Raw genomic sequence first — 13,229 nt, forward strand, 5'->3', positions numbered from 1 at the left:
GTTTGCCTTTGGCAGGGTATGGAAATGGAACTTGTACCCTTGTGACACGATGTTTAGAACCCACTTGTCCTGGGTTATAATGTGCCACTTTTGAGAAAAAAATGCTAATTTTCCCCCTAAGGGTGCTGCCAGAAAGTGCTTGGTGCAGGCAGGGGGAAGTCATTGGGACTGTTTCCTGTATGGTTGTGATTTGTCTTCTCCAACTTTGGAGGTAGAAGCACCCCATTGCTTTGACCTGTAGGAACCTTGCGCCTGGGATCTGCCTCTAGGGCATCTGGATCTGCCCCTTTGAGGTCTGTCTGACACAGGAAAAGACCAATTCTTTGTAGGCCAGTTTCTACTAAATCTAGGTGACTGTACTTGTAAAAAATCTTTGACCATTTGCATAGATTTAGCTTTGTCCTCCATCTTCTTTAACACCTCCTCTGCCTTAACACCAAACAAAGTATAATGCTGTAAAGGTGAATCTAATAATTTAACTTTGACATGATCAGGCAGAATTTGTTCCTTTAACCAAGCATACCTCCTAATTACAGAACCCGTGACTGCGGCCCTGCAGGAGGCCTCCAAAGAATCAAAACCAATGCTTTCCAACTTGTTCAGCTGCATGCAATAAATCCTGCATTTCCTTGTTTTCTGCACAGTCAGAGTTTAATAACATTTTCTGTTTAAGCAGTGCCATGACATGTTGCTGATATTTAAGCATATGAAACAGACTGTTTAAGGCCCTTATAGCCAAGGTAGCAGATGTGTAAACCTTTTTTCCCCCCATCTATCCAGTGCCCTAGAATCTCTGTCAGAGGGGGTAGGATTTTTTGCAGCGGAAGCCTTAACTCCTTTGGGACCCTGTGAAATAGTTTCTGGGTCTGCAGCAGGGTTTTTAAAAAGGAATTTATGAGAGTGAGGAACCCTGTAATATCTGTCAGGCTTAACAGGAGCTGGAGGTAAGGAGTCAGGGGTAAGACTAGATTCAGAGAACACAATCTACAATATCTAACATAGGTGGGATGGCTAGTGGCCTGTGTTGAGGTAGTAAAAGGAAATCCCTGAGCCTCTTTTTAGATTCTGAAAAATCTTGGCTCTCCCAGTGGAAATGCTCCCTCATGGTATGCAAGGTTTCTCCAAATGAATAGTCCTCTGGAGGAGAAGCTGAAGGTATAGATTCTTCAGCATCAGAATCCTCATGGGGGGAAGAGAATATTCCTGATCAGAAGAGGAATCAGAAGAAATAGAAACCTGATCTGAAGAGATTAATAGTCGGTCTCTTGCCTAGTCCTCTTATCAGGAGGAGGATGGGAACCCCTAATCAAGGTAATTAGGTCTTCGGTCATTTTGAGCATCTGTTTTTTGGGCATAGAGGCCTGTCCACGTGGCTCTGGAGTTTGTTTCTTTGCTTTAAAAGGTGCTTTAGTCTTTGCCTTTGAAGCTGTGGTTGATTTAATGTAGAGATGCTTAGGTCTGAATACACCCTCAGAAGCCGGTGCCTGCTCAGTGGCTCAGGACCCATCTGAAGGAATAGTGTCGGAGGCTCCAATACCTTGCGTTTCCAGCGGCATGGCAGACTCCACGTGGGAGTCGGTAGCGGCCTGTGACTCTAAAGTAGCGGGCGTCAGGGGCTGCAAAAGCGCCTCACTGAGAACCGGCGACTGGCTTAAGAGAGGCTTCGTCATCAGTTTTGGGCCTCGGTTGTCTATCTCTCTCCTCTTCTTTGCATTTTTTTGTGAACTCCGGTAGTCGGATAGCTATCCGACGACATTTCTGGATAATTAAATAGGCGTCCAAAATAGTTTAAAGCAAAATCATACCGACGCTTAATAGTGCGTTGGTTAAATCTAGCACAAAACCGACAACCTGCAATGTTGTGATCAGGGCCTAGGCAAGGAATACAGTAAGAATGAAAGTCCTTATGAGGTATTTGCTTTCCACAAGAAATGCAATTATTAACTTTTTCTGACAGCGGTCTGGAGCAAGAAAAAAGTTTCCCCAACGGGGTACTTAGCTTTAATGAAGACTTCGGATCTGAAACTCGAACATGAAAATCTCAGGAGTCGACAGACTGGCACTTGCGAACTGCTTCTGCTTCGGGCACCGCGCAGCAAGAAAAACTAAAATGACATCGGCCGCATCTTTTATACCCCTGACGACCTGACGTCAGGGAAGGGGCAACAGCAGCCGACGCAGGACCCAGGACTTTGGAATTCAGGCCGACTGAGGGCAACCTGCCAGCAGGATTACCCAAATGTAATGACTGCAACAGTGAAACACGAAGAACATCATGGTGTAATGACTGCAACAGTGAAACACGAAGAACATCATGGTGTAATGACTGCAACAGTGAAACACGAAGAACATCATGGTTTTAGTTTAAGAAGCAGGGATTTGATGTATTTACTAGAAACAGGTTGCAAGGTAAAAGGCTGAAAGACAGAGGAACACAGATTTAGGGGGAGGCAAGGGTGACACATTAGAGTTGAGATGACCAGAGTTGCCAGGTGGTAGGAGTTTAGAGATGCTGTTTATGAAGTGCTTGTTGAGTAAGTCTACAGTTTCACAGGGAGAGTGATAGGGGAAAGGGTTAGGGATGGTAGGAGAACCAGTGTGGAGCAGGGAGTTGATAGTAATCCAGAATTTTTGGGGGTCATTTGGGTGAGAGCTTTGAAAATTAGTGAAATATTGGCATTTATCCAAAATAATACATTTTTTTTTTTACACAATTTCTGAGTTGCTTATAACTTTGGAGAAAGGTGGGAGTTTTAGTGGTTTGCCATTTTTTTTCCATAGAGCATCTCTTTCATGCATCAAAACATGAGTAGCTTTAGAGAGCCAGGGTGCAAAATTAGATTTGTTTCTGATTTTGCAAGGTGGAGCAAGAGAGTTTAGGACATCAAGGAAAATGTGGTTGAATTTAGTAACAGCATCATTGAGCGGGAGAGTTTTTAGGAAAGACCAGTCAATGGCAGAGAGTCTATAGTTAAAGGTTTCAGGGGAAAAGTTAGTCAGTTTCCTACAATCTCTGTAGAGATGGGATTTAGGGAGATGAAGAGAGTGCTTTAAGATACAGATGGGAGAATGGTCACTAATAGAGTCAGGGAAGGTATAGAAGGGTTTCAGTAGTTGTTAGGAGAGTTTGTCAAGATCTAGTCAATTGTGGAACCAGTAGCATTTTTACTGTAGTGGGTAGGGGTAGTGATCAGTTGTGAGAATTCATACAGATTTATGAAATGTTGGGGTGGGTGACCAGTAAAGGAGTTCCAATCTATATTAACATCTCCAAGAATGATCGTTTCATAGGCGATGGAGGTGTTTATCCAGGAGAGTATATGTTCAATGATAGGGATGTTTTTACCTGGGGAGATATAGACAAAGGAAATCGCAAACTTCCTATAGCTATTGATGTGGCAGTTTAGGAGCAGTAGTTCAGCAGGGGAGAAACTAGGCAAAGTAATGTCTATAGGTGTTAGCATCAGTGAGACAGAGTACAAGATAGGACACCCAAAAAAGGTGGTGGGTGGCTATTAGACCTATTGAGGTGGCAGACATTCAGAGGAATTGATATGCGGTTTTAGCCAGGTTTCCAATAAGGCCAAGATGTGAGATTGTGTTGGGCCAACCATGCGTGAAGTTCAGACGTTTTGTTGTTTACGCTTTGGATGTTCATTGCAAAGATAGACAGATGTTTGAGGCTGGAGATATTTTAGGATTTTTTTTTTGTGGGGGACAACAGATGAAGGTGGAGGGGTAGTGGAGAGAGGGGAGGACCAGGATTAGGATGGATGTCACCAGAAACCAGAAGAGCAAATACACGATGGAAAAGGTGAGGGTGGTCAGTAAGGGGAATGGGGTACTTGAGTTTGGGCTTAGAAGTAAGAGCGAGGTAGGCCATGAGTTTAAATTTAAGACATTGAAAACGGGAGAGACAGAAAAGAGAAGGGGCAATAGTCAGTGGATCTTGGTTATATGTTGGAAGAGGTCTGGGAAAGGGAATGTTGGGGGAAGAGGGGAAGATATGGAGCTCAGTGTGGTAGGAAGTGCTTAGGGCTAGTGAGATTAGAAGTGGGAGAAATAGCATTAAGGATAGCACTGTGTGACGGAAAAAGGAGGGGAAGAGTTATAGGGAAAAATATAAAGAAATATATTCGGGAAGGGTGGTGGCTAGAGATAAGCAGTGTGAGGGAAAGAACAGTATTGATGGATGGAAATAGTGAGTATGTTATGAGATAGTAGGTGTGATAGGGAGTGAAAGAGTTAAGTGTGAGAGAGGCAAGCCACAGAGCAGACAGCCCAAGATGGCTATGGAAAAGAGGAAGATGGAAGACAAGGTGGGAGGAGTGAAAGGTAGAGAGCACAAATTATGGTGGTGGGAGGGGGCTGTGGGAGTGACCAGACAACAAGGTGAAAGTATAAATTTGAGGATACTTGGGGTGGGTAGGATTCGGGAGTGGGAGAGAAGTGAAGCAGGCAAACCAACACCACACCACAAGTAAATTGAATGTAAGGGCCTAAAACCTGCACTCAGCACTTTAATTTTACTTACTTTTAGCAGGAAAGACAGACCAACAGTATATAATTTTGAGATTTTTATCAGGGTTACTTGTTCAAATGTCAGACAAATAAGTAAAACTTAATCAATGTCTGAAAGTTAGAAAGCCATAAAGGTACAAGGTATAGCTGTAAAAATTAGGGTCAGAGACAAATGTATGAATCAGTTTACTTTACTTACAGGGTAAAAAAGGCAAAACATAGAGCAGAAAGAGCCCCATGACTGACCAAAATGGTAACTCGCTTTGTTACACAGCACTGTAAAAGAGCTTAACAAATGTTTTTTTATGTTTGTAACCTACACTGTTTAATTGTTGGGAGAGAAAAAGTTGTTAGACTGTGGTGGCCAATTGCAATCCCATAGACACTGTTTTGCAGGAGCTGCAGTACACTAGTGTAGGTAAATGTAGAGTTTGACTAGAAAAGAAGAGAAAAACAGATATTCTATGGTAAGCACCAAGGCAACAACAGGCAATTATTTTACAATAGTACAATCAGAGAGATTTGGGGGGGGGGGAGTAAAAGTACCACACTTCAGAGTAGACTAGGGTTTATGGCTAATAAAACTTAGTAGTAGAGAACATAAACACTTGCCAGATCTTACAGATATACCAGAAAAACTAATCGTTCATCATTGTACAAATGCAAAATAGTCAGTAAAAGCATTCAGTATAGCTAGCACAAGTTATTCAGGTTGTAAATGCACTTATTCAATTTGTATGAGCAAACATTAAAAAGATATGCAGAAAGTACTTGCTCTGATGATTACACACTTTCTCTAGGTGCAGGTTCAGTTTAGAACACAAATATTGGGACAGAGTTCAGTAAAGTCACTAGCTACTTCAAAATCTTCTGCAACAAAATAAAACAGTCTGTGCAGTATCACAGCCTAGAAATAGGTCATACAGCTACATGCAAAAACAGTAATAATTGATATAATGAAGAAACTTGTACTGTGACAGTCATGCCAGGTCAGCCAAGGGGGGGGGGGGGGGACCCAGGGAATCCTAAGCACCTAGGTTTGAAAATGGTGCCTATACTACTGTAGCCAGTATAAGTTTATACTTGTTAGAGGTAAGAGGTCGGGTGGGGAAAAGAGAAAGCAGTAGGAGTGGTTAGAGGGAGATTATACAATGACCCCCCCATTAATATTCCAAACCGTACACGCGGATTGGTCAGCGTGCACATTGTAAATCAAAGACTTATACTAATGGAAAAAGGTCTGGTCGCCCAGACTTTTTCCATTAGTATGCCTTTTTTTTTTTTTGGACAGCAACGGATAACGGAAGAGCTCCGTTGCTGTTATCTTGCTATGTTAAATGAGTTTAACATAGCAAGATATCTTAAATAAAAGCAACTGAGATCTTCCTTTCTCAGTTGTTTTTTTTAAAGCTGTCTCGCTATGTTAAACTCTTAACATAGCGAGACAAGTTTTTAAAAGCAACGGAGATCTTCCTTTCTCCGTTGCTTCCACACTCACAGTTCTGATGTACTGTGTAACCATACACATGGGCAGTACATCAGAACTGCCACAGAATACTGGACAGCTGCGGAAGGGCAGCAAGGAGGCATTATACAATGCCATTATTAAAGAAAAGCATTTATTTTCTTAAATAATGCAATAACCCACTTCTGGGTGTGGGTAACGCTGGATTTACCCATAGTTGTCTTTGTTTGGCCACTAGGGCTTCACCCTCATGACCAAACCACACCAACAGTGGGTAAATCCAGCATTACCCACACCCAGGTGTAGGTTACTGCTTAAATCTTGAATGGCTCACCACACCAGAAGTAAGTTGAATGTAAGGGCCTAAAACCTGCACTCAGCACTTTAATTCTACTTACTTTTAGCAGGAAAGACAGACCAACAGTACACAATTTTAAGGTTTTTATCAGGTTACATGTTCAAACGTCAGTCAAACAAGTAAAACTTAATCAATGTCTGAAAGTTAGAAAGCCATAAAGGTATAAGGTATAGCTGTAAAAATTAGGATCAGAGAGACAAATGTATGAATCCAGTTTACTTTAGTTACAGGGGAAAAAAAAGAGGCAAAAAATAGAGCAGAAAGAGTCCTATGACTGACCAAAATGGTGACTCGCTTTGTTACACAGCACAGTAAGAGAGAGCTTAAAAAGAAGTTAAGTACTCACCATAACGTTCCGTGTGAGTTGTTCCATTTCACCTTCATTCATCACTGATGGGTTCGGAGCCAATCCTCGGCTCCAACACGGCTGACTAGCAAGCTCAAAGTTCTCCAGTAGCTTGAGACCCCAACCCTTATCCCACAATGCACTGCTGGAATTACCTCAGATCGTTTGCTGCGTACCATATAGTAGTACAATAATTATTCTGCCTAGGAATGAATACACATTGAAAAACCAGGATGAAGACAGCCTCCAGGTCAACTGCCAGCCAGGAGGGGGAAGGAGGGAGGGATGTGAGAATGAAGGTGAGATGGAACAACTCACATGGAACATTATGGTGAGTACATAACTTCTTTATGTGAAGTTGTTCAATCTCGCCGTTCATTCATCACTGATGGGTAGCGTCCCTAGCACCCTGATCTTGGGTGGCTCATGGAAGTACACTCTTCAGAACCGTAGAACCAAATGAAGCCCTGTCCCTGGAGGCCTTATCCACTTTGTAATGAGTTATAAAAGTGTGAGGTTTAGACCATGTGGCTGCTGCACAGATGTTATCCAAAGGTAATTTGGCTTGAAAGGCTGAAGAGGTAGAAACTGCTCTGGTTGAATGAGCCTTTACCTTACTAGACAAGGGCATATTATGACAAGCATATGTGTAGGTGATACAATCCGACAGCCACTTAGACCGGGTTGTTTTAGCAACTGGTTTACCTTTCCTGGCCTCAGAAAAAGGACACAAAGAGCTGATCTGATTTCCTAATGTCTTTTGTTCTGTCCAAATAAAATCTAAGTGGTCTATGAATGTCGAGTTTATGCAACATATATTCCAATTTGTTGGTATGATTAGGAAAAAAAATGGGCAACTCAATGACTTGATTAATGTTAACCTCAGAACAAACTTTGGGCAGAAAGGATGGATTAGTTCTGAGAGTCAGTATGGAAGACCGTGTAAGGGGGCTTGATGGAAAGGGCTTGGAGCTCTGACACTCTATGGGCTGAAGTGATGGCTACTAAGAAGACAGTTTTCCATGACATAAATTTTAGTTCACAAGATGATGCAGGCTGAAAAGTAGGAAAAATGATATGAGACAACATAAAAATTCAAATTCCAGGGGGAATAAGGTGTCTTCACTGGAGGCCTTATGTGAAAGTAACCTTTCAGAAAAGTCTTAGACAATTGGTGAGCCATAATATTCAAACCATCAGTTCTTAGATGGAAATTATATATAGCAGCTAACTGCACTCGCACCATAGCCGCCACTGCTCCTTTGTTGAAGATTTCTGTCAAGAATTGTAAGATAGAAGACAATGGCGCTTGATAAGGGTCAATGTTGTGGGAAGAAGCCGAAATGGAAAATCTCTTCCACTTACTACGCTACAATTTTCTGGTGGAAGGTTAATGGGACGCCAACAAAATCTGACTAGTGTCATGGGAAAGATTATAGAGCCTGGCTATGTGGGGAATTGGAGCAGCCAAGCGGTTAGCTTCAGTGTCTGCAAGGATGGATGAAGATCCCCTGACGGATGTGTCATCAAGTCTGGAACTGGGTCCAAGATCCATGGATCTTCCAGAATGTGATGGTAAAGAAATGGGAACCAAATCTGTCGAGAGGGGCTATAAGGATGATCATCCGTCCCAGCGACTTTGCTTTCTGTAAGAATTTGGGTATCAGGGGAATTGGTGGAAATGCGTAGAGGAGACCCGGGGGCCAATCGTGGACAAGCGCATCCCTCGGGGAGTGACTTGGCATGGGAATCAGAGCAAAATAGCTTCTGCATTTGTTGTTGATGTAACTGGTGAATAGGTCGCAAGAAGGCTGGCCCCATTTGCGGAATTTCCTGTCTGCAATCTCTTTGTTTGAGGGACCATTCATGGGGCAATAAGATTGCTCTACTCAGTCTGTCTGCTATGATGTTGGATTTGCCCGGGATGTGCGTTGCCAACAGAAAGCACTGGGATGACAGTACCCACTGCCATACTCTGAGGGCTTCTCGGCAAAGGGGATAAGGCTTGATCCCGCCTTGTTTGTTCAGATACCAGACCACTGACATGTTGTCCGTCTGTATTGCAATTGTCCCTAGAGGAAGAGAGTCCTGAAAGTATTGCAACGCTAGAAGTACTGCTTTCAACTCCAGGATGATTGATATGCAGATGTGATTCTTGACCTGTCCATGTGCCTTGGGCAGTCTTTCCCTGAAAAAGCCCCCCCCCCTATCAGGGAAGTGTCCGTGGTCACAGGAGGACGTCCTATTGTGACATGAAGAGATGTCAACCACCACTGAAGATCCTTCTTGCAGGAATTCGTTATCAGGATCATGTGACTCACTGGAAGTTCTTGGTAAGACCATTGCGTGAATAGAAGCCATTTAAGGATTCTCATATGCATCCTTGCTAACGGGATTGCTAAAATAGCTGCCACCATCAATCCTAGAACTTTCTGTACCTCTGCAGCTGGTACTCTGTTCGTTGATATCAGGGACATGATGTGTTGACGAAGAATAGAAATTCTTTCTGGCGGAAGGCAGAGAGTGGTGGTCGACATGTCTAGTTCTGTCCCTATAAAAACGATATGCTGCGATGACAAGACAGACTTTTCAAAGTTGACTGTAATGCCTAGCCAATCGCAGAGTGTCAGAGTAGCCTCTCTCGCTTGAAGAAGTTGATGCCAGGTGGTGGAGGTAAGGAGCCAATTGTCTAGATATGGAAACACCTGGAATCCTAGATGCCTCAGGTGAGTCGTTGACTACTGCCATGCACTTGAACACTCTGGGGGCTGTAATGAGAAGGAATTGATAATGATTGGATCCCAACCGGAAACGCAGGTGATCTCTGGATGGTCTGACCATTTTTATGTGGTAGTGTGCATCCTTGAGAGCGGTCGAGCAACATCCAATTGTCCTTCCCCAAGAACGGGAGTATGGACTGTAGCATGACCATTTGGAACTTCTCTTTTCTCACAAATTGGTTGAGTCTGCTGAGATCCAAAATGGGTCTCCAGTCCCCTTGGAGTAAGTTCTGAATCCTGTCTGGTCTACTGGGACTGGCTGGATAACTTTTCAAGCAATTGGCATACCTCTATTGTTGCTTGTCCCATGTGACTGGGTGGAACGTCCGGGATTTTTTTTGACGGGAAGAGACTGGGTGTAGAACAGTACGAAACACCCTCTGGAAATTATACTTTGTACCCAACTGTCGTTTGTTAAATTTAGCCAGGCTTTTGGGTACAATGATAAGCGACCCCCGACTGCCTCCAGAGTAGGACAGCTGGGCCTCCCTTCAGGAGCACTGGTAAGATTGACCAGAGAAGTGATCTCTTTCACCCTGGTGTTGCGGACCTCCTCTGCAGTGAGGGCGGCGTCTTCCATTGAAACCCCCTCCTCTGCCTCTGGAGGGGGGCTCTCCACACGTCTTGAAAGGCTCCTTGGGCTTTCCGGAACTGCATCTTTCCTCCCCTCTGACCTTTGGGAAAGGGTCGAGTGGGGGTGGAAAAACGGACTCAGGTGGCAGACAGAGTCTTTCCTTCTTGCTCACACCTGGTTAAAGTCTCCTTCACCTTTGGCCCAAACAAAGATGAGCCATCAAATGGGGTATTAGTAAAGAAAGACTTGAAGGGTTCCGCTAAGGAACAGAGTCGCATCCAGGCATGCCTACGAAGAGCGATTCCTGTACCTGATGCTCTACTTGAACCATCAGCTGCGTATGATAAGAGACGCATGGATGAGTTGACTATCGAATTGAGGGTAGAGAGCTGAGTGGCAATCTTGTTGGATACACTCGAAGCTACACCACCCTGAAGAGCATCTCCCAACTCCTTAAGGAGATCTCCCTGCAGTCTGGTAAAATGTGTCAAGTAGTTCAGTGATCTGAGTGAGAAAGTCGCTGAACTGAACATGCATTTCCCATGTCTATCCATGATCCTAGATTCTCTGTTAGGAGGATGGATAGATGAGGAAGTCTCAGAAATTTCTTTTTTGGTGGCTGCCGCCACCACTATGGCATCAACAGGTACTCTCTTGGTCAAAAAGGACTTGTCCACAGGGGCTGAAATAATCGTACTAGGCCTCCTAGGAACAGGTTCCATAGATTCTGGAGACTCCCACGCCCTACGAGAGACCAGATCCATAAGCTCATCATAGGGTGGGGATACCCAAGAGGTGGAAGGGTGAGACCCAAATACCTTCAGGAGAACCAACTCATCCTCAGTAGGGCTCTTGGACTGCCACTCACCCCTCTGCCTAATATTTCAAGAATCTCCGCAAAGGAGATGTCCTCAGAGGGGGATCTAGTGGACCCTTCTGATTCATCCAGGTCGGTGTCTGATGTGAGAGACTCCTGGGGAGGGGGGGGGTCCAAATGCCTCCTCTTGCATAATCTCTTCCTGGGAACCTCTTCAGGGGGAACTTCTGGAGAGGTCTCAGAAGTGCAGGGAGCGCCCTGTGGGGCTACCTGATGCTCAGGGCCCCTATGGTTGGGATGACCAGAGGAGACAAACTGATACAGGCACTTTAGGGGAAGAAGAGGCCAGACCTTGAGATGAGGAGGTCTTAGGAGACCACACTCGCCTCGTGGCATCGAATGCACCTCAGCTCTGATGAGAAGGAGTCGATGGCTCCGACGGAGCCGCGATCTCCTCTCGCACCGAAGCCGTGGGTTCTGAGCCCGAGGTAGCAGCTGAGCTCACCCGAGCAGAGGCGCAGAGAGGAAGAGTCGGCACAGACAAGTTGGTGCGGCTATCCTCCTCTGACCCGACCAGCGAGTGTCGGCTCCTAGAGTCCCCGGTCGGCACAGAGAACGTCCAAGCAGATGGAGCCAATGACACTGGAGCAGGTGTTGGCTCCAAGGGATCCACAATCATCAGATCGGCCTCCTCTGGCTCCGAAGGTCTGGTTTAACTAGGCCTGGTGCCTTTAAGAATTTCTGAACCAGCCGGTCCACATCCAGATCAGATAGGCTGACAGAGGACCTGGAAGAGTGAACAGATGGAGCAGACTGCAGCAATATGGATGGAGGTTTTTCGGCAACCGGTTCCAGAGCAGTGTCCCGGTTCCGAAAAGAACAGACTTGTTGGCTCCAAAGGCAGTGGAGCTGAAGTCACCACACTTTCTGACCTTTTTCCTTTTTTAGACAGAGAATCAGAGGAAGATTTAGAAGATTTAGATGATTTACTGGCAAGGGGTGTTTGATGATACCCCTATCAATCAATTTCCTCTTCCTTTCTGCTAATACTCTGGTGGAAAAGGAGTGACGGATACTGCAAGACTCTTGCAGGTACACCTCACCCAAGCAGTAAACACACTGCACATGGGCATCCGTGACTGACATTTTCTGTCCGCAGTATGGGCATTTTTTAAACCCAGACTTTGGATGTTTGTCTTTTTCTTCAGACATTTCCACAACTGAAACACACTATTTAACTAGGAGCTGTTTTAACAAACTCACACAAAAACACACACACAGCCCAAAAGGGGTAACTGGCAACTATATAATTATAAACAGTATTAAGAAATCCAAAAACAATAGTCCCAACAGGGAACACTGACTAATAACTAAAGAAGGGATCCTAAGGCCAAAGGACCGAAGGCAAGATAGATTATACTGAGGGAAGGGGTATGAACACAGAAAAACTACCATCAACTAGCTAGTAATATCTGCTATTAAGAATAGAACAAGGATATATAAAAATTGAAAAATATAACTTGCTGAAAGTTGAAAAACTCCCAATAAAGTCTCGAGCCAAGCTGGAAACCAAGAGATCCGTGCCGTGGCAAACTAGATCTGAGGTAATTCTAGCAGTGCGTTGCGGGATAAGGGGTGGGGTCTCAAGCTACTGGAGAACTTTGAGCTTGCTAGTCGGCCGTGTCGAAGCCCAGGATCGGCTCCAAACCCATCAGTGATGAATGAACGGCGAGATTGAACAACTTCACATCAAATGTTTATGTTTGTAACCTACACTGTTTAATTGTTGGGAAAGAAAAAGTTGCTGTTAGAGACTGGTGGCCAATTGCAATCCCGTAGATACTGTTTGCAGGAACTGCAGTATGCTAGTATGGGGTAAATGTAGAGTTTGAACTGCGAGTCGTGCCAGGTCAGCCAAGGGGGGAGAGAGATAGGGAATCCTATCATTAGAGCTTATACTCCAGTCAAAGACTGGTAACAAAATGCTTCATATCCTTCAAAACTGTATTAATGTTATCCAAAGGGGGAGGGGCGTAACATTTTCTCAACAAAAATGGATAAAGGTTCTGTAAGACAACCTTGACTAGAGGCTACTGGTCTCATAGAGGGTTTCCCAACATCTTTATGAATTTTAGGGAGTCCACGTATAACGGGTATCACTGGATGTTCTACAAAAAAATAATCATAAGCTTCACTTGATAACAACACACTCATAAAAAATCATATAAATCACTTTCAACTTTTCCAATCAATTAATTAACTTGAAACTTCATCAAAACTTAAGTATTCACATTAGACAACACTAAAGACATACTATTAACATAGAAATCCTTAACCATCCGCACAATGGGTCTACCTTTATCCGCAG

This window comes from Protopterus annectens, chromosome 7.part0 (genome assembly GCF_019279795.1).
Source record: "Protopterus annectens isolate FY-2018-M chromosome 7.part0, PAN1.0, whole genome shotgun sequence".
Taxonomy (NCBI): Eukaryota; Metazoa; Chordata; order Ceratodontiformes; family Protopteridae; genus Protopterus; species Protopterus annectens.